We start from the raw sequence: 21882 nt of genomic DNA on the forward strand, positions 1-21882 counted from the left end.
GCAAGAAGGGTGCACACAGAGGCCGGAAGGGTGCAGGAATAAGCAAGAGCAGTGCAGAAAGAAGCAACAGAGTTGCAGAAAGTAGAAAGAAGGGTGCAGAAAGAGGCAAGAGAAATGCAGAAAGACGCAACAGAGGTGCAGAAGGAGGCAAGACCACTACAGAAAGAGGCAAGAGGCGGTACACAAATTTGAAAGAGAGGTTCAGAAAGAAGCAAGAGTAGTGCAGAAAGACCCAACAGAGGTGCAGAAAGATGCAAGAAGGGTACAGTAAGAGGCAACAAAAGTACAGACAAAAGCAAAAGAGGTGCAGAAACAGGTAAGAGGACTGTAGACAGAGGCAAGAGTGGTGCAGGAAGAAGCAAGAGAAGTGCACAAAGAGGGAAGAAGGGTGCAGAAAGAGGCAAGAAGGGTGCAGAAATAAGCAAGAGCAGAGCAGAAAGAAGCAACAGAGGTGCAGAAAGTAGCAAGAGGTGTGCAGAAAGAGGCGAGAATTGCAGAAAGAAGCAACAGAGGTACAGAAATAGGCAAGAGATGTGCAGAAAGATGAAACAGAGGTACAGACGCAGGCAGGAGGGGTGCACAAAGCGGGAACCGGGGTGCATAAAGAGGCAAGACAAATGCAGAAAGACTGAACAGGGGTAAAGAGGGAAGAGGGGCACCGAAAGAGCGAAGTGGGGCGCAGAAAGAAGAAAGAGGGATGAAGAAAGATGCAAGAAAGGCACAGAAAGAAGCAAGAGAAGTACAGAATGCAGCAACATGCGTGCATAAAGAGGCAAGACAAGTGCAGAAAGAGGCAAGAGACGTGCAGAAAGAAGCAACAGAGGTGAAGAAGGAGGCAAGAGAACTGCATAAAGAGGCAAGAGAGTCACAGAAACTTGTGAGAGAGGTGCAGAAAGTGGGAAGAGGGGTGCAAAAAGAGGCAAGAGGGGTACATAAAGAAGCAAAGGAGGTGGGAAAAAAGAAAGAGATGTACACAATGCACCAACAGAGGTGCAGAAAGAGGCAAGAGAAGCGCAGAAGGAAGGAAGCAACAGAGGTGCAGCAAGAGGTAAGAGGAGTGCACAAAGAGGCAAGAGAAGTACAGAAGAAGGCAAGAGAAGTGCAGAAAGTGGCAAGAGAGGCACAGAAACAGGCAACAGAGGTACAGAAAGAGGTATGCAGAAAGAAGCAAGAGAGGTGCAACAAGAAGGAAGACAAGTGAAAAAAGAAGCAACAGAGGTGCGACAAGAGGCAAAAGGGGTACAGAGAGAAGCAAGAGAGGTGCAGAATTAAGCAATGGAAGTGCAGAAAGAAGCAAGCAAGGTACTGAAACAGGCAAAAGAAGTGCAGAAAGAGGCAAGAGAGGTGTAGAAAGAAGGAAGAGGGATGCAGAAAGAGGCAAGAGGAGTGCAGAAAGAAGCAACATGAGTACAGAAAGGTGCAGGAGAGGTGCAGAAGATAGAAGTAGGAGAGGTGCAGATAGAAGGGAGGTGCAGAAAGCAGAAGAGATATGCAGAAAAATGCAAGAAAAGTACATAAAGAGGAAGAAAGATGCAGAATGAAGCAAGATAAATGCTGGAGGAGGTAAGAGGGGCACAGAAAGAAACAAGAGTGGTTTGCACACCATTAGTTCCAATTTAACACTCACATTTAGCAATAAGTCACAGGTGACCTTTCCAGCTTTGCAAAGGGTCTTCAACCACGCTGTAACAGTTGTCGCGGCATTTTTGGGAACTTTTGAGCCATGTGAGCTCGAAACAAGGTATTTTTAACAACTCTGCAGAATATGCGGCAGATGATGGAATATGTGGTAAAAGCAAACATGTATAATTATGCAAACATTGCTGCATTGAACAGTCACATTATTCCCATGGCCCAGCTCATACCTCACATTAGGTCCAGAAGTGCTCCTCAGTGGTTTCTTCTTTTTTTGTGTCTAATCGAGTTTATATTTTAGTTTCAATGGAAATGGGGAAGATTAAACCTGAGGTTACAACTCCACAACAGACTACCATACCACATAATTACTCTCCATAACACATAATCCCACTCTACATAATTCCTATACACTAAATACCGCATACTTTCTAACCACATAATTTCACTGTACAACATACCACATCATTTCACTACACATAATGTATATCCACTCCACTCATAAAAACATTAGTACAAAACTTTTACATTTATAACGCCCATAGCCCTAACTTTTGCAAATGTGAAACCTATTACATTTGAAGAGAGGTGAAGAAAGGGGGCTGGACCGCCGACCAGTGCTAAGAAATTCTGCTGCATAGGACTTACAGGAGGTAAAATGAGGACTTCTTGGCCCCCAAATCTCTCAGGTGTAAAGTGGACTTCATCACTCAACCAGTAGTTTGCCAGGAGCCATGTTTGCAGAGTACTGTTGCTATTATGAAGCAAAACAGAATTGATTTTGGGCAAAGGGAGCTGCACGTTAGCAGCTCCCTCTGCCCAAAAGCAATGCCGGCTCCCGCAGGAGGCAGGGAGCCTACAGCGTACAAGTGGGTATTGGTGCTCCCCCGTATCCCCAACCAGAGGCCAAGTCCCAGGCAATGGGGTCCCCAGGGCCCAAAATGGAACGGATAACAAGTCCCGACAGACCCCCCTATCCATTTCATAAAACATATAAATAAAGGATTAACCAAGCCCCGGGCAATGGGGTTCCCGGTGCCAAAAATGGTCTAGGAGGGGGCCAAGTGGCCCCCTCTCCCTTTTTAAATTTTTTTTTTTAAATGTCCATGCCCTGGGAGATGGGGTCCCCTGAGCCGATATGTGGCAATGGAAGTGAGGGAAATAATATATATATTTTTCTCTTATGATAGGAGTCGCAACCCTATTGTGGCTTTCAGTGCGTCCCTTAGTATAACGTCTCAGTGGATTTGTGTATCCACTTTAAATAAATAATTAAATATTATATAATTCAGAAATGAGTGTTAAATTTGTGAACTTTTTTATATAGTATTGAGCTAGTGAGATTGAAGTTCATAATCACATTGAAATTGATATAGTTAAAAATTATATTAAAAAATATTAAATGTTAAACTTGACTTTGGCCCTACAGTTTGGTTGGACTGACTTGCCTCCCTATTTCCCCACAAGCAAGCCAGTGATGTGACGGCTTGATCAGGCGATCAAAAGTCTCACAAATAGAGAGTCTTCCTTTTGCCCCTCTCTCCTGCTTTTTTTCTATCACTTTCTTTCTCTCACTAAGTCACATGAGGTGGGGTTAGCCAAGCATATGTTTCGAAGTGATTGTAAACACTGTTTGTACAAACTATGTGTTGTAGTACATTGAATGTGTGCTTTTGTTTTGCGAATTCTCAAGCGGTTCGCGTATCTGGAAATTATTTTAAAAGAATATGTATGTCTAAAAATAAATACTTTTCACTGTTGGGTTATAGTGTGGCTCTAACAAGAGCCGTTGTTCTCATTATGACTTTGTTGGGGCTACATGTAGGTGCGGATGCACAAGTTAAGGTTGTTGAGAAACACTCTGTTTCCTTCATCTGTGAAGTGAATTCCATCACTTCTGTAGATGTTATGCTTATCAAAACATAGATTGTTGTTGTAGATGGAGCCTATTCTATGGTCCCTGAGGAAAGCAGAAACAGCTTTATTGAGATTCTTTCTAGCCTTCTAAATCTGTGGACAGAATTGATTTGACAACTTCCATTTCTGCCTTTCACATATACTGGAGTATACACAGACAGTTTGAGGGAAAAGCCACATCAATTATGCAAAGGTATCCTTCATTAGGATTTCCAGCCCTAACCAAGTCAATGTGCCTAGGTCATTGCCACCCCAGTACACAATCAAGAGGTCAGGGGGTTGGAGATGCAAAAAGGTTTAACCAAAGGCATCAATTGGTGAAACTTTAATCCTCTCTGTGGAAACCATTTATTATCCACATTTTGCAAACCTAGGTCTATGTTAATACCTCTGTGTTCAGCATACATTTTGCCCCAGAAAACATAGCTGTGGACTACCATCTATATTGTAAGCATTTTGAAGGGATGTGTGGAAGTAATCAAAAGGCGTCTGTAGCTGAGTAAGTCAATTGCTGGAATGAGAGGTACCCGAAATGGTGGAGATGGTGCTGTTTTAGAAAAAGCTGATTGGTTGGCCATAAACATTGTGTTCTTGAAATATAGGATGCATGTTACTGTCCTGAAGAAGCATGTTTGTGATTGGTTATTGAAAAATGTTTGAAAGGTATAGTAGATAGGATAAGGTAATATTTTGCAAAAGTCAACCACACCTGCTATTCATTTGCAAGCTAGTAGGCTGAACTTGAAAATATGGTGAACCTGCGAGCTTCTTATACAGTTGAATGTTGCAGAAAATATTACTATGAAAACTAGGAATAAGCAGAATGAACGAAGGGTTGAAACTTAACTGTGGTTTCAAAATATGAAATGCTAACTTATATATAAGTGATATGTACTAAAGTAAGTTTTCCCAAATCAGTAGTACGGTTAGAAGTAGTGTGATGTTAAAAACTTATACTAGTATTATTTTAAATATGGGTTTGCGGCTCTATTGCAATGCTACACTGCGGCACCATGAAGGAGTCTCGAGTCCAGCAAATTACAGAACCAGTTTGGGCACTTTTTAGAAGAGTCTAATAAATGTTAAATATGCCCAACCAATAGAAATAGGTTTCAGAATTTGAAATAATTAAGGGAGCATTTTGATTTGTTACTTACATTTATTTGTGTGCAGAATGAGAGGGAAAGTTTGCCATCACCGGTTTACCTTGTTGAGAGTGGTGCATCACACTTACTGTGCGAAAAAGAAAATCTTTTATGAGTTTCTGATATATCATATTCTGCAACACTGTTTGAGAGGTGAGTTGCTAATTTGTGAGGTGTGCTATGTATTGGGTGTAGTGCTTCAGTATTTGTAGTGATATTTTTAATTCCCAAAAGCAATATTAGTTTGCAAAGTATTGGAGAACGGAGATGTTTGAAATATTTTACCAAATGTATTGTAGTTTATTTTATTCTACTGAAATGAAGATTGAAATAGGTTGTGCATTGTAATATGTGTGCTTCCTTAGTCTCTAATGAAAGTAGTACAGAAAACTGATGTTTATTTCATATTGACAGATGTATTAAACTATATCCCAGTCTATATAACTCTATACTCATGTTACCTGTATTATGATCAGAAAGGAGTACATACACTATGTTCTACATACATTGATAGAGTATATGGTCTGAAATACATATATTCAAGTATTTATATTTTTCTTTTTATGTATCAGGTCACCAGCAAAAGACACAGACATACGCATGCATATATTCATAAATATAGTAAAACTTGGTAGGCCTAATATTGTGAGCAGTAGGTGAACAATTAAAGTGCAGCAGAAAAGTGAGGTTCAAGACATGTTGGCAGAGGGATTCGTGATTAGGGTACTTTGTAAGAGTCTCTGGAAAGGTATAATTGAAGCATGCCATTTAAAGTTAGGTGTCTGCTTGAAATGAGAAAAGCAGTGTGTAAAGTTTAAAGGTCTGTGTGGTTTTGTGACTGACGTATGTCTCTATCTGTATATGTCTTCTCACATGTGTTATGCATCTGAAGATGCTAGACATGAGAAACAAATGTATACAACTGTTTGTGTGTTTCTTTTATGTATAATGCCAGTAGCAAAAGGCATAGGTGCATATTTTCAGGAATATGGTGAGACTTCAATCAATCATCAATCAAATTGTCTTTATTCGATCTTCCAAAGATGGATCATAAAAGGTGCACACATAATTACGAAAGGAAATAGCAGCCACATGAATTTAAAATTAAAAACATAATAGGCTAGTTTATGTCAATCATCAAGACTAAAAACTAGTCAAGGAGCAAATAAAGTGACTGTGCAACATTACTAAATCTGGAAGAAACAGCAAAGATCTAGATTGATATCATATATAGACCTTGAATGCTCTGTAAAAACAATTACAAAAGTTTAAGATCACCAAGGTGCATTTAAAAATACATTACAAAGACATTTTAAATTGGATAATTAATAGAATTTCATAAGGTGCTTTTTTTTCAGAACATCATACTCCATCTCTTAGATAGGGTACATTTTAAGAAGCTTGCGACTGTAAAGCAAACATTACAATCAATAAGTTGCTGAAGAAAATACAAGGCTGCTTTGCACTTAGCAGAAGTAAAACGTTCCTAGTATAGGGGAGATAAAATTTACAAAAAAAGACAAAGTGCAAAATAGTTTGACTTGAATGTTCATCGCAAGGGCATATTGCAATTGTTTTTTGGGTGTACTAGCTTAAGGGGAAGCAAATCCAACAAAACGACCCAGCCTAAACCTTGTCAGCAGGTTTCTTTCATAGACATTGGTCACATATAATAAATACGGAGCAGTCAATGGGGTTGTTTGGATAATACAGTATTCTCTCACTGAGGGTTTGATCACTTCAGAGAGTTTCCTAGCTGATTGTCGATGCTTGCAAAAGCTGTCCTTGGCCCACTTTCTATCTCCTGTTCCAATTAACTCTAGGGCGCTCAAACAAGGAAATGCAGCCTAATTTCAGAAATCAAGTTTTAATGTAATGGAGCCAAGGAATGGACAAAGTGTGAGCGCAACCTAAACAGTATCTAATAACAGCCCAATTAAAATCGGCTTCTTTATTAGACCAAATTAAACACCAGAGTGCCAAAGGGGCAGCATTAATTGTTTCTTGAACATAGTCCAAACCCAACTCCAAATGGAGAGAAAAATACGGTGAAAATGGAGGAACGCCTAGAACTCGGCGGCAAAGTCTGTTTTCCTCTAGCTGCTGTGCATAAATGTCCTTAGATCCCCAGACACCCATACCATATGTAACAATTGGCAGATATTTTCAGTTATACATTTCTGGACCAATGGCCATTAGAGGACCAATGGCCATTAGAGGACCAATGGCCTTTTTTCCAATAGACATTCCAAGAAAGAATGTCGTGGCACCAGCTTGGGTGTATTGAGTTACTATATTTTTTACACAGGTAATCCAGTGACAGCTTTCATCAAACTCCAAACCTAAGTATGGAAATGTGCTGACCCTTACCAGGGATATACCCTCAGTTTTTAAACTACAAGTTTTGGTGTTTCTGGGACCACATATAATTGTGAAACTTTTCTTATAATTTGGCTGCAAACCCAAATCTTTCATAAAGTTGATATAGCTGACGATTATTTTTTTAACACCATTCGCAATCCTCACCAAAAGGACTGCGTGGCCAGCATATATCAAAGCGGGGACCGCCTTATTCTCTACATATGGGACATCTGCCCGACGGAAACTAGAGTCTTCCACAGGTCATTTGTGTAGAGAAGGAAGAGGATTGGGGCAAGGACGCAGCCCTGACACACCCCACATTCAATGCTGAATGACTCTGCACATTCACCAGCACCACCATACCTGACAGAGGCAGAAAGGTCATGATGTAAATGCCATAAAAATGTAACCAAACCTGCATCAACACCCATGTTTGTCATTATGTCCCACAGCTTTGAGCGACAGACATAATCAAAAGCACCAGTCAAGTCCGTAAAGGCCAAGTGAATGGGAATGCCCTTTGCATATTTGTATTCTGCCACAATGAGGTGGAGATTCAAACACTGTTTAATTGTTCCAAGCCCCTTCCTAAACCCATATTGACAAGGGGAAAGGATGCTCTTGGCATTGATCCAATCCAATAAATGATCCAAGACAACTGTACCTATGATTTAAACATTCTGAACAGGGGATATACCTGTTTGAACAACAAAAATGGAATTATCAATTAGCCCCTCCTTCTCCAAAAAACATGAACCCAAAGGCAAGGGGAACTGGGAAAGATTGAGGGGCAATCGAACTGCTGAAGTTAGACTGTCAGATACCCCATTCTCCTCAAGTATCCTAAACCGTCAATCATTGTCCTCCACCCCAGCCAGGGATATATATCTATTGTTCAGGGAAAGTGGCATTGTAGAGTGGGTCTGGACAACAGGCTCTTTGCGAATTATGACTGGCAGAAGTGTGAGGACCTTTAACAAGATGCTGATGAACAAAACTGAGTGGCATTATCTCAATAGAGCTGATTGTAACCATTCCAGTACTAGATTTATGCAAGATGTCATTAACAACTGTAGGGATACGAAAAATAATGACAATGATGTCCCCATTGTGACCACAACCCCCACCCCTGTTCACCTCCTTCCTCCTTGCCATCAAAATGTATTTTGAAAAATCCCATTTGCCTGCAACATTGTTATTCAACCAGTTCATTTAGCCCCTGGTGGATTTGATAATGTCAGCTGCTATCCTAGGTACATTTGTCAGGGTAACCACATATGGAGCAGATACAAGGGGGAGATTAATCATGGGTATGAGGGCCTGACTTGGGACACAAATTACCGGTTGGTTAACTATCAAGTTCACAGGTGCGTTAAAGTGAGGTTGGCGTACATCCATGCTCTGCACAGGATCTCTCTGGAGTTGGAATAGTAATTTTTACCCCTACGCTATCCAATGGTTTTCCTACTGTTGCACTCTCTGGAGTGGGAATAGTAAAGTTTACCCCTACGCTATGCTACATCTTCCCTACTGTTACACTCTCTGTAGTGGAAAAAGTAAATGATACCCCTAGGCTATCCATCATTTTCCCTACTGTTGCACTCTCTGGAGTGGGAATGGTAATTTTAAGCACTACGCTATCCAACATTTTCCTTACTGTTGGTTTTTTTGGAGTTGGAATAGTAGTTTTATTTCCTCTGCTATTTATTATTTTTTGTATTATTTTAGTTAATGTAGTATATAATTAATTTTAAAATTATTAAAAGTAAAAAAAATAATCTTGTATACATAATTATTTAATCTTCATTTATGTTATTGTTTTATGTGTATAGATGTGTTTGTAATTTGTATTATTTTTAAATAATGTATAAGTAATAAAATAAGTATTAAGTATATATAATATCAATTATATGTATTTTTAATTAATGTTTTATTAAATTATATATGTTAGGTATTACTTTTAAACGTTATAAAACATTTTTACCTATATTTATTTTATTTATAAGTATTACTTAGTTTATTTTACATATTTATTTTAACTAAAATAAACAATATTTTTAATAACGATATTTTTGACATCAATATTTTTTTTCAATATTTTTGTACTTACCATGTTGTAGATAGAATATCAATATTCTTGACATCGATATTCTTGCTCCTACATTTTTGTAGGTCGGTCTTTTGGACTTCGATATTTTGTCAGTGATCCATGTTATGCATCCGAAGATGCTAGATGTATGAAAGATATGTATACATCTATTTGTGTGTTTGTTTTATGTGTGATGCCACTAGCAAAACGACACAGACACATGCATGCATGCTTTCATGAACCTAGTGAGACTTACAACAGTAACATAGGGGATTGCTGTTTTACATTTTGTAGCTGTAACATTCCGAGCAGTCGGTGAAAAATGAAGGTGCAGCAGAAAAGTGAAGTTTAAGAAATGTTGGTAGAAGGATTATAGATTAGGGTACTTTGTATGAATCTGTGGAAAGGTATACTTGAAGTAGGGTGTATTAATTTAGATCTCTGTTCGATATCGGAAGTGCACTTAGTCAAGTGTAAAGGTCTGTGTGTGCTTGTGACTGAGGTATGTGTCTATTTGTACATGTATTCTCAAATGTGGTATGCATCTGAATAGGGTAGACATTTGAGAAACAGGTATACAGCTATTTATGTTTCTTTTTATGTGTGACGCTACTAGGAAAAGACACATGGATGCATGCATGCATGCTTTCAGGAACATGGTGAGATTTACATCAGAATGAACGGAAGCATTGCTATTTTAAATTTGGTTGGTCTAACATTGTTAGCAGTCAGTGAAAAATTAAGGTGCAGGGGAAAAGTGAGTTTAAAGACATTTTGGCAGAGGGATTAGTTATTAGGTTACTTTGTATGAATCTCTGAAAAGGTAGACTTGAATTAGGTCGTATAAATCTAGGTGTCTGCTTGAAATTGGAAGTGTAGTCTGCCAAGTTTAAAGGTCTGGTGTGGTCTTGTGACTGAGGTATGTTTGTACTTGTACATCTATTGTCACACGTGTTATGCATTTAAAGATATAGACATCGGAAACACAGGTATACAGCTATTTTTCTGTTTCTTTTATGTATGAAGCCACTAGCAAAAGGCAAAGACACATGCATGCGGGCTTTCAGGAATATGGTGAGACTAACAAGAGTGACATGGGAAGGATTGGTTCTTTAAATTTCTGGAGTTTTCTTGGTTCGTTCTGTACTTGCCTCTTTATGCAGCCCCGTTGCTTTTTTGTGCAGTTTTCTTGGCTCTTTTTGCATTTCCATTGATTCTTTATGAACTCCTCTCGCCTCTTTCAGCACAGTTATTTCTTCTTTCTCCACCTCTTTTGATGTTTGTGCTCACCTTTTGCACTCCTTCTGTACCTCTTTGCCAATTTCTGCATCTCTTTCCTTATTTCTGCATGTCTCTTGTTCCTTTTGTAGCTCTCTTATCTTACCTTTTGGCCTCTATTTGCACCTCTCTTGCCCTTTTCTGCACCTCTGTTGCGCCTTTTTGAACGTCTCTTGTCTCTTTCTGCACCCTTCTTCCCTCTTTCTGCTTCTCTGTTGCCTGTTTGTTCACCTCTCTTGCCTATCGGAGCATCCCTAATGCCTCTTTCTGACCTCTTTTGCCACTTTCAGTACTTCTCTAGCCTCTTTATTCCCTTTGTGTTACCTCTTTCTGCACTTCTCTTGCTTCTTTGTGTACCTATTCTGCCTCTTTTTGCACCTCTCTTGGTTCTTTCTTCACCTGATATGCTTGTTTCTGTGGTTCACTTGATTCTTTCTGTAGGTCTCTTGCTTCAATGTACACATATTTTGCCTTTTTCTGCACCTCCCTTACCTCTTTCTGTACCTCTCTTGCCAATTTCTTTCCACATATCTCCAGTCTGTTCTTCCACCTCTCTTGCCTTTTCTGCATTTTTGTTGGTTCTTTCTCTACTGTTCTTACCTCTTTTTCTATATTTCTTCAGCTCTATATGTACCCCTCTTGCTAATTTCTTCACCTCACTTGCTTCTTTTTGTATGTTGTGTCTTTTTCTGAACCTCTCTCGCCTTTTTTGAAGCTCTTTTCCTCTTTGTGCACCCATCTTGCCATTTTCTGTACCTCTGTTGCGTCTTTCTTTACTCTTCCTGCTAAATTTGCACTTTTCTTGCCTGTTTCTGCTCCACTAATGCCAGTTTGTGCACCTCTATTGGTTCATTCTGCACCACTCGTGCCTCTTTCTTCACCCCTCTTGCTTCTTTCTGTACCTATCTTGCCTCTTTCTGCACCTCTGTTAGTTCATTTTGCACATCAAGTTCTTCTTTCTGCAGATCACGTGTCTCTTTCATTACTCTTCTTCCCTCTTTCTGTACCTCTTTTGCCTCTTTGTATACTTTTCTTGCCTGTTTCTGTAAACTTTTCATGGTGTTATGCACCTCTGGTTATTCTTTCTGCACCTCTTTTGCTTCTTTCTGTACTTGTCATGCCTCTTTCTGCATCCCTCTTCCCTGTTTCTCTACCTCATTTGCATCTTCCCGATGTTGTCTTGCCTCTTTCTATACCTTTCTTGTCTCTCTCTGCACTTCTCTTGCCTATTTCCGCACTTCTATAGCCTCATTATGTACTTTTCTTGCTTCTTTCTGTACTTTTCTTGCGTCTTTTGCTACCTTTTCTGACTCTTTCTGCACCCCTTCCTTTTAGTTGCTTCTACACCAGATTTGCTTGTTTCTGGAACTCACCTGCTTATTGCTGCACTTCTCTTGCTTCTTTCTATACCTCCATTACTTCTTTCTGTATCTCTCTTGCCCTTTTCTGTACCTTTCTTGCTTCTTTCTGTAATTCGCTGGTCCCTTTTTTCCCATCTCCTGCTTTTTCTACACCTCTGTTGCTTGTTTGTGCATTCCTCTTGCTTCTTTTTGTACCTTCTCCCCTGTTTCTGTACCTCTATTGCCTATTTATATACCTCTCTTGCCTCTTTCTGCATCCCTCTCCCCTCTTTATGCACCTCACTCACCTGTTTCTGCACCTCTCTTGCCAGTTTCTCTACCACTCTTGCTTCTTTTTACAAGTCTCTTGTCCCTTTCTGAACCTGTCTTGCCTTTTGCTGCACCTCTTTCCCTCTTTCTGCACATCTCTTGCCATTTCGTACATCTCTGTTGCTTCTTTCTGCACTCTTCTTGCCTCTTTCTTCTTCTGTTGCCTCTTTCTGCATCTCCCTTGCCACTTTCTGCATCTTTCTTGCCTCTTTCGGCACATTTCTTCTGTGTTTTTGAACATCAGTTGCTTCTTTATTGCTTTTTTCTGCATCTCTCAAGCTTCTTTAGACCTCTGACCTCCTGATCAGAGAGCTGCTGTCTCCCCCAGCAGCTCCGCAGTTCTGCAGCTCCCACTGGCCCTGTGCAGGTAGGAGTTTGAGGCCCTCCTCCACCCGCAGGCTCCTGACTGTGCCTCATTCCTGGTGGTCCAGTGGGGGAGCCTTGCTCTTCTGCTAGCCATTGTTGTCTGTCTCTATGCTTATGTTGTTTTCTTTCTTTCTGTGCCCGCTTTATTTTGTGTTCCTTCAAGCCTCTTCACAGTCTTGTTATTGTGCCTTTTTTGTTATTGTACCTTTGTTTAAATTTCAAGTTTTTCTTTCTTTCTGTGCCTGTTTTTTCTGTCTTCCTTCTAGCCTCTTCACTGTCTTGTTATTGCGCCTGTCTTGTTATTGAACCTGTGTCTGTGTTTAACTTTGATGTGTTACTGCCTTTCTGTGTCCATTGCTCTCCACGCCCCTTTTCCCACCGCTGCTGCTGCTGTGCGTCCCCCGTGTGGCCGTGCGCATTGGGCACACTGCTGGCACGCCAAGGACTCACCAAAGGCAAGCCCGTATGCGCCAGTTGGTCGACCCTACCGTGGCCAACGCCAGGAACCATGGATCTGCGACCTCCCACTGCTACAACTCTGCGGCCCTCCTCACACTCAACCAGGAAGGCACAACAACTGCCAGAGGTCACGCTGAACCCCACCCAGAGCCAGATCTTCTGCCGTCACTGCTGCCATTTCTTCACCTCCGACCGCACCCCCACAGCCCAGCACCAAATGCCAAAACCTCCAAAGCCCTGATGTGCATCCTCCTCAATGTGCGTTCCCTGCACAGACATGCCATAGAGATCTGGGACCTCCTCAACACCCTCTCAACAGATGTCACGTTCTTTACAGAAATTTGGACCAGTGCCTCCTCCACCCCGACTTTGCCACTACCACCCCCAACAGATACAAGATCCAGAGGAAGGAACAACCCAACCACCCAGGAGGAGGGCTCACCATTGTACACAGGAGCTCCCTCCGACTTTCCACCTCCACCACGAAGGACTCCTGCCCCACCACCGAACACCTTCACTTCCATATCCAAATGACTGGAAACACGCAGAAGCCAGACACCTGCTCAGGAAGCCTTCAGCAGACCCCACTGACCTCAAGAACTACCGACCCATCTTCCTCCTACATTCACGGCCAAAGTCACCAAGGAGACCGTCAATGCACAACTAACCAAATTCATCAAAGAAAACTCCATCCTCAACCCCTCCCAATCTCGATTCCGCACCAACCAGAGCACTGAGACACTCTACTCGCCACCACAGACGACTTACACACCCTGCTTTACCAAGGCCACACCTTACCACATCCTACCTCACCTCTCTGCGGCATTCAACACCGTCTCCCACCCCACACTCACCGACAGACTCCATAACACCAGCACACAAGGAACTGCCCTCAACTGGATCAGCTCTTTCCTCACCGGCAGAAGTCAAAGAATCAGACTGCCATCTTTTCTCTCCGAACCGACGGAAATCAACTGCAGAGTGCCCCAAAGATCATCACTTAGCCCCACACTCTTCAAAATCTACATGGATCCCCTCGCCACCATCATCAGACAGCACAGACTCAGCATAGCATCCTAAGCCGATGAAACCCAGCTCATCCTCTCCCTCACCAAGGAACCAATCACCACCAGACTCAACTTCCAGGAAGCAATGAAGGACGTTGCATTCTGGATGAGCAGAAACTGCCAGAAATTCAACTCGGAGAAGACAGTATTCCTTGTCTTCCGACCCTCCTGCTGGGAATGGGAAAACACCTGGTGGCCCACAGGCCATCGGCAGCCCCCCCACCCCCACGAACCATGCCCACAACCTTGGCATCATTCTTGACTCCTTCCTCTCCATGACCCGACAGGTCAATGCTGTCACCTCCAGCTACTTCAACACCCTCCGAATCCACTGAGAGACCATCAAGTGGATCCCTCCAAATCAAGGAAGGCCGTCAGCCATGTACTCATAACCAGCAGATTGGACTACGGAAAGGTCCGCTATGCCCAGAACAGCAAGTCACCGCTCCACAAGCTACAGAACATACAGAGCACCGCAGCCAGACTCGTCCTCGGTATTCTTTGACACAAACATAGCACCTAACACCTATGGAACCTCCATTGGCTCAGGAAAAGAGCAAAATGTTACTCAGGATAAAATCTCTTCTGATAATAATAATAATGAACAGAAAAAGAAACGTTTTACAACAAACCAGAAGAAAAAGAAGAATTGTATTGGTAATTTTTTTCATTTCGGGAAAAACAACTCATTTTATAAGATGGAAAAATTATTTAACGAGGTATGTATGAGATTGTTTAGAAGTAGAGTAATTCAAATTTCATTAAAAGATTGTAAAAAGTATACAAGAAGATCAGCAGCATATAAGAGGAAGCAAAATATTGAAAATGAAGTAGATACTGCTTTTGAATTGAAAAAAAATATTAATATTAATATTGAAGAGAATGAGAACAATGGATGAAACAATGGTGTTTATGAAAATAAAACGCAAAAGAAAGAGACTTGTTAATAGAAGTCACTTTGTAAAACGTTTACTGGTGATGGAAGCGTACTTCTAGTACTGAACCTTTCTTTAATGAAGAAAGCTATTTTCAAGAGAACACATTAGTACATGCAGTTGATACTAGTGGTTGATGCCATGAGATGAAAGATGGTTGTCCCATTCCAAAAGAAAAAATGGTTGTTAGGAACGTGGACGAAGTAATAGCTGAAGAAGTTCAAGGGAGGCGTTGTTCTGACCGGGTTTTTGTTCCCTTTGTGAGTGAAGGTGACTTTAGCCTACTATCATTCTAATAGAGGGATTAGAGCCTTAGATTTGGCCTATTTACAAGGTGCTTGACATAATTCCCTATTCTTTTCTATATTCTAGGGCTTATAAGTTTATGTTAGGGGATGGATTCCTTAGTATTAGTATTATTCCGTCCTTTTGTAAGGTTACTAGTATATTCCTGATAGAGTTATTCATCTTTATGCTTACTTCGGGCCTTGTAGGCCTTGAACAGAAGAGACTCCATCTTTCTTTCTGCCTTGGCTGCTTGAGATGCTTTTAGGTCAAATGTAATGTCTTAGTTATAAGGTGTTGTTCGCTTGGAGAGAACCGGCTCGAGCTGGCCCTTATCGAAAGACTGTATTTTTCTTCGTGTCGAAGATATAACATCAGGCAGGCCGGCTGAGAACGTGTCCTTGGCACGGGGTGGTAAAAGAATTTGGTGGGCGGCAGGTTACTGGCTGGAAATTTACATGCATGAACAAGGATCTATATTAGCGAAAGTACAGAGAGGAGGAGAGTTCATTCAGTCAGTTAGTAGACGGCAGCTAGTCGTTAGCATTGTTGCAGTTAATCAACTTAAAGCAGACAGTCGCCATTTTGAAGTCCGAAAAGACCGAAGGCTGATAATCTCTCAGAAAGATTATAGTTACTTTAGTTGGAGCAGCTGGTGAGCTTTGATACTGAGATCAGAGCATGCAGAGTGAAGAAGTTAGCAGAGTGAACGAATACTAGAGCGGCAGTAACTGATTTATAAGATCGAACTCGGAAGGTGAAGATAGTTTGTGACCGAGAGGAGAGAGGAGTAGTGCAGAATGACAAGAGTGAGACAGACGAAACAGAGAACAAGAGGGAGGTTCCAGTGACTTGGAGGGGAGCAGAGGAGACAGAGCATAGAGGTGCAGACGTGCATACGTGACTGCAGGGGTGATCCTAAGATGAGCCAAGGCACAGACGAGAAGGGAACCCAGATGACAACTGAGTCCAGACTCCGTACTCATAAGGTGACGTCGACCCTTTCTTAATAGCGTGCACACACATTCTAATTCCTTCCTTTGCTTTTCAGGCTATATGTTATATTGCAGTATTATAATGTTGTTATAATTTGTTATTGTGTAATAAAGGGATCCCAGTTCTTCGTGAACCATTGTGTAACTGTTATTTGTATGGTAAAGTTAACCTTTCTTCTAGTCAGATGCTGTTATGTGGACGGATGCGTTTCCCGTCCGGGTAAGTGGTAACTGAGCAAGGGAGCAGGGAGCCCTTAAATCAGAGAATAACCTTTGCATACCGTAATTTGGCCATTCTTGTGTGAGAGGATAAAACTGTCTATCTATCATATAATATGTGAGATATTCCCAGTAGTATATAGTGAAACTTCCCAACAGCGAGAGAGAGAGTTAAAGGTATCAATAGGACAGTAATCGAGAGCACCGGGGGATACGGTGTGTATCGTCACCTGATTGTGACGGAAGCGTGAGCACCGGGAGGATACGGTGTGTATACCCACAGGATTGTGGCTTGAGAGAGAGAGAGAGAGCACCGGGAGGATACGGTGTGTATACCCACAGGATTGTGGCTTGTGTGAACACTGATTGTGGTCAGTGTGTAATGGTAAGTAATCAGAACTGCCCCCTTCACTATGAGTAGAAGCGTAGCATAGTCTGGGCCTAAATTGCTGCGAGACTATAAGGTATGAGTGTGGTGTAGAATATGGAATTCCGTAGCAATTAGTGATTGTTTCTAGTAATCCCCATGGATTTGGTGGTGTTTTGGATGATCTAAGCTTGTATATTGCTAATTCCCCATCCCCAGGTAGGTACCATGGTAAGTAGGTCCTGAGGAGGGATGTGGTTACGTTTCGGCTGGGTTGGTGGTGTCTTGGTGAGCTGATTCTATCTGGTCCAAAAATCTGGTCGTTACAGGCGTACACAAGCTCCAGTATATAAGTTGGATTTTAGCAGTATTTGTTGTATTCGACAGGAATCTATTGACATATTATGCATTTGTTTTATAACATTATACTAAAATACTGTTAAACAGAAGATTAAGATGTTACAATGACTTGATTCATGTACATTAAGAAAATATACTGACTTGCAGGGTCATTCTCTGGCTTGTCTTTCAAGAAAAGCGTGCCAATGTATTTTTCTTCATTTAAGACTTAGCGGGACACCACTATGAAATGTGGAAATTAGTAAGGAGACTCTACTACATATAAACTCCTGCATTATGTTCAAGTGAAATGAACACAGCTCCTTTGCATGGTTCAGTATCAGATGTACAAAATTGTGTGATGATATTCAGTTTTGTTTTTTAGTTCATAAGAGGAGTGTAGAGAAAGTGAGAGTCTGATAAGTGTAGGTGTTGAAGAACACGGGTAAAAGATTAGTATTGATGAGTTTGCAGAAGAAATGACAGAGTTTAAGAGAGTTTCATCTGAAAAAGCAAACTATGTATGTATTTGTTGTCGACCCACTCACTATAGAAGTCAAACTAGGAATGTTGATTTATATTTAAAAAGTGAAAAATAAAACAATGATAAGTGGCAGCAATTTGGTGCTTATTTGTTGATTGAAGGTCAGTTTGAGTTGGCTACTTATCACGTTATTTGTAAATACTGTTACAACAAATTAGAAGAGAACAAAATGCCAGTCAGAGCAGTACATAACAACTTACAGTTGGTACCTATTCTTCAGGAACATGCAGATTTGAATGCATATGAGTCTATTCTTATTCAATCTGAACCAGGCCATAGTTCGTATGGAGCCTAAAACAGGTAAGCTGCCACCAACAGATTTACAAAGAGGTCTGAAAGGAAGAGGTGTGAACTTACCTTTAGATTTGAAGAAAAACATTGAAATTGTTGTCGTTAAAAGAGAGGAAAATAAGTCAGTAGTTTCAAGTAAATGATGTACCAACGATGAGTCGAAAAATCTGTCAAGAGTTTGTAGATGTTACCAAACTTCACAAGGCTCCATTGTACTTGATACAGAATGATATTTTTTATAAGAATGTAAATATTGATGAAGAAGTAATATGCTTAGAAGATGAATCACTAATGTCAAGCGGCCAAATAGAAAAAGTGGACAAGTCCAAGACGGAAGTGATTTATGAACATTATAGTATATATCCTCCACATTAGAAAGAAATGATATGAACAAGTATTGAATTATTTCAAATGAAGCAAGCACAGGGCACTCCCATGAGTGTATGGGAAAAAAGTTTAGAAACTCGTTTTCCACAGCTATTCCCCACTGGAGAATGTGCCCGATTTGATGAGCAAGCTGTATTGATTCCAGCTTCAGAACAAGATTGTACTCTGAAGATCCAAGATTTCAACAGTGCATTCATAGATATTTCATCTTCTGTTTGAAAGTGATTTGTCTGCACTTTCAAATGCAGTCAACCGCATATTAAAAACAGGAGTTCATCTTCAACATGTTTCTGCAAAATAATTCATGGACAAAGTTCAACAAAGAGATGAAAATTTTGAATCTCAGTTAATTGATTTGTTGGCGTGTCAATGTGGTACCAATTATTATTGCTTTTGTCGTTATGGTGAACCTAAATGTATGTTAAGAAACGTAAGTACACGTACTTGGTTTGTAACACTTAGCTGTGCTGAAAATGCGTGGGAAGATTTACTTGAATTTCTATGAGAAATAATTTCAAATGTTAAAAACATTGAATTGAAGACACCTTGACAACTCTGTTCTTTGGATCCTGTAAATGTCTGCAGGTATTTTAACCAAAGGTTTCAAAGTATGATGTAATTTATCTGCAATAAAAACATTCCTTCTCTAGGAGAAGCTACTGATTTCTTGTGGCGAAAACAGTACAATGCCAGAGGTGCTCCTCATATACACATGCGATTATGGATAAAGAATGCCATAAAATGTGGATCTGATAGTGATGAAACTGTTTTGTCTTTCATCAAACAGTATGTTAGCTATGCCATTCCAAGAGATGGAGGGGAAAAGAGCTTGAGACAACAAGTTTTATGGTTTCAAAGTCATCAATGTGGGAAATATTGCAGACGAAAATACAAGTCTAAAGGGAAATTTTATACCAAATGTCGTTTTTATTTTTAATTTATTAAGGAAGAGTAAATCTTTTTTCTCAGCAGTAAGGCATACAATAACTTGGAAATCTCCCAAGAATATATACAACTTAAAAAGAACAGAAGCTTTAAAGTACATTAATGACTCCAATCCACTTATTTTAAAAATGTGGAATTTAAACATGAATATTCAATCAGTTGCAGATAATTCAATTGTTGTTGCTCGCTATGTTACATCATACATAACCAAAACTGAAAAGACAGAGATGAAAGAAATGTGGTAGGAAATTTCATCAGAGAAGAGTCTTAGCAAGAAATTGTACAGCTTTAGCTTGAAAATGCTTTCTCATCGAGACGTTTGGATCCTATTATTGTTCGGATCACCCGAGTTCTGCAAATTTATATTTAAAGTGAGTAAGTCTGGGTAAGTCTAAGTCTTGCCTCCACACGAAAGAGAGTATTGAAATCTTCACAAGGAAGTGAATACTTAGCACAGAACGAACCAGAAAGTAGGGATATTGTCAAAACTAATATGTTGGGTACATACTATCCCAAAAGGAAACCTATGTCTGTATGAAATACTTCAATATTACAGCTTTAAAAGAAAGTTACCGAAAATATAAAAGAAGAGAAATATGCAGTTATTGGATGTGACAGATGTTTAGTAAAACATATCAAAGGAAATCTTATTAACCACAGAAAACGCAGTTGCAAAAGTCCAGATAAGAGAACATTTTTATACTTGGCACTTCTGCAACTGTTCAAGCCATGGCGCAGTGAAACATAATTACTTGGAGATTTTGACTGCTATGAAGACTATTTTAATGCAACTAAAGCTAGCATTACGTTCACAATTTTCCCAATTTATGTAAAAATGTTAAATGATGAGATTGAACAAGAAACTACTCTGGCAGCTGAAAGAGCTAGAGAAAGTTCACAAGGCAGTCAAAGTTCTGGTCTACTGAGTCAAGATCCACTGGAACAATCAGTTATTGAAAATGAAGCATCAATAACCATGAATGAGGTAGAAAGTGCAATGCAACAAGCACAACAGTATATTATTCAGTTGGGAAAGTTAGAAGAACAATTAAATATTGAGCAAAAGGAAATATATCTACAAGTCAATAAGCAGGTACAACATGAGTTGCTAAAAGTAAAAAAGAATGCCAATGTTCATCATTTAAACCTATTCTATTTTATATTTGTACTAGGTCAAGCTGGACCAGTAAAAGGTTTTTTAATTAAAGTTTTGACCAGTTATCTACACAAAACAACCGGATCATATTTATCTTGTTTTGTACCAGCTCCAACTGGATTAGCAGCAAACAATATTAAAGGTATTACTTTACATCGATTACTTATGCTACCTATTGAATATGATAATAAATTGGATTATCAGAAGCTATCTGGAAAAGCTTTTTATGAAGCATCAAGAATACTGAAGAAACTGAAACTTTTAATCCTGGTCTCAAACTTAATTCTTGCCTTTGCACATTTAAAATGCAACAGATTTTAAAAACAGATGATGATTTTTTTTTGAGGAAAACATTTAATTGTATACGGAGACCCACTACAACCTGTTTTTATAACACTTCCCATGAAGACACAAGGAAATCCTTGGGAAGTTTTGGTAATGTAAACATCTGGGTGCATATTAAAGACAAAGAACTACTTAAGAATATGCAACAATTCAAGTAAGTGAAGAAGATTATGGAATATTTCAAAGACATAAGAATCGGTGTCTTGACAGAACATGGTAAATAAGTTTTAGAAAGTTGACTACTATGGAACTTGTTTACAACTGGAAAAACAGCAGCAGAAGTAATGTGCAATATGCTTGTAGAAAATAAGTCTATAGTTTGCTTACTGCCTACACTGCAAGAGTGTTCAACGTTTAATCAACAACTTCTCAAACTGGATAAAAAACAACAAATTGTGGAAATTGTAGATTTTGAGGAAATCGAACACCAGGGAGTGATAATTCTTCTAAAGGAGAAACTACAGGCTAAATTGCATTCTATGGAAAAGTCTGTATCTAAAACTGCAGGGTTAGAAAAGACGTTACATGTATGGATAAACTGTAGGGCAATTTTGCTGCATAATTTGAATGTAGACGAAGAATTAGTAAATGAAGCGGAAAAAGTTGTTGATTTTGTGAATTTTCAAACTAGAGATGGAATAGAACTTTTGATTATAAAATTTAATCAGAATAATGAGGTAAGACAGATTGGGTGGTGTGTTGTATTTTTTTTGCTTGTTAAAGATTTGTATGTTTACAGAAAATAGATTCCTCTGTCTTTAGCATATATTGTAACTAGTCATAAATTTCAAGGTTTAAGTATAGACAGAGCTTTTGTAAATATTGGAAGTACAGTGCTCAAAGAGGGAATGCATTATCTCGAGTGAGAACATTGGCTGGTTTATATTTGATTGATTTTGATGAGAAAAATGTTAGTGCTGATGCAAATTGTGTAAGAGAGTACAGTTGTTTAAGAAGAGTTTATGCTCCTGATTTAGGTGAATATGCCATATATGAGACACGTATAGTGTGTCCAAAATGGAAATATGTCAAAGATGCCACTGAGGATAAAAAAAAAGCAACTGAAAAGAAAGTTGAAATAGAAAGT

Source organism: Lissotriton vulgaris, chromosome 3_1 (assembly GCF_964263255.1).
Source record: "Lissotriton vulgaris chromosome 3_1, aLisVul1.2, whole genome shotgun sequence".
Taxonomy (NCBI): Eukaryota; Metazoa; Chordata; class Amphibia; order Caudata; family Salamandridae; genus Lissotriton; species Lissotriton vulgaris.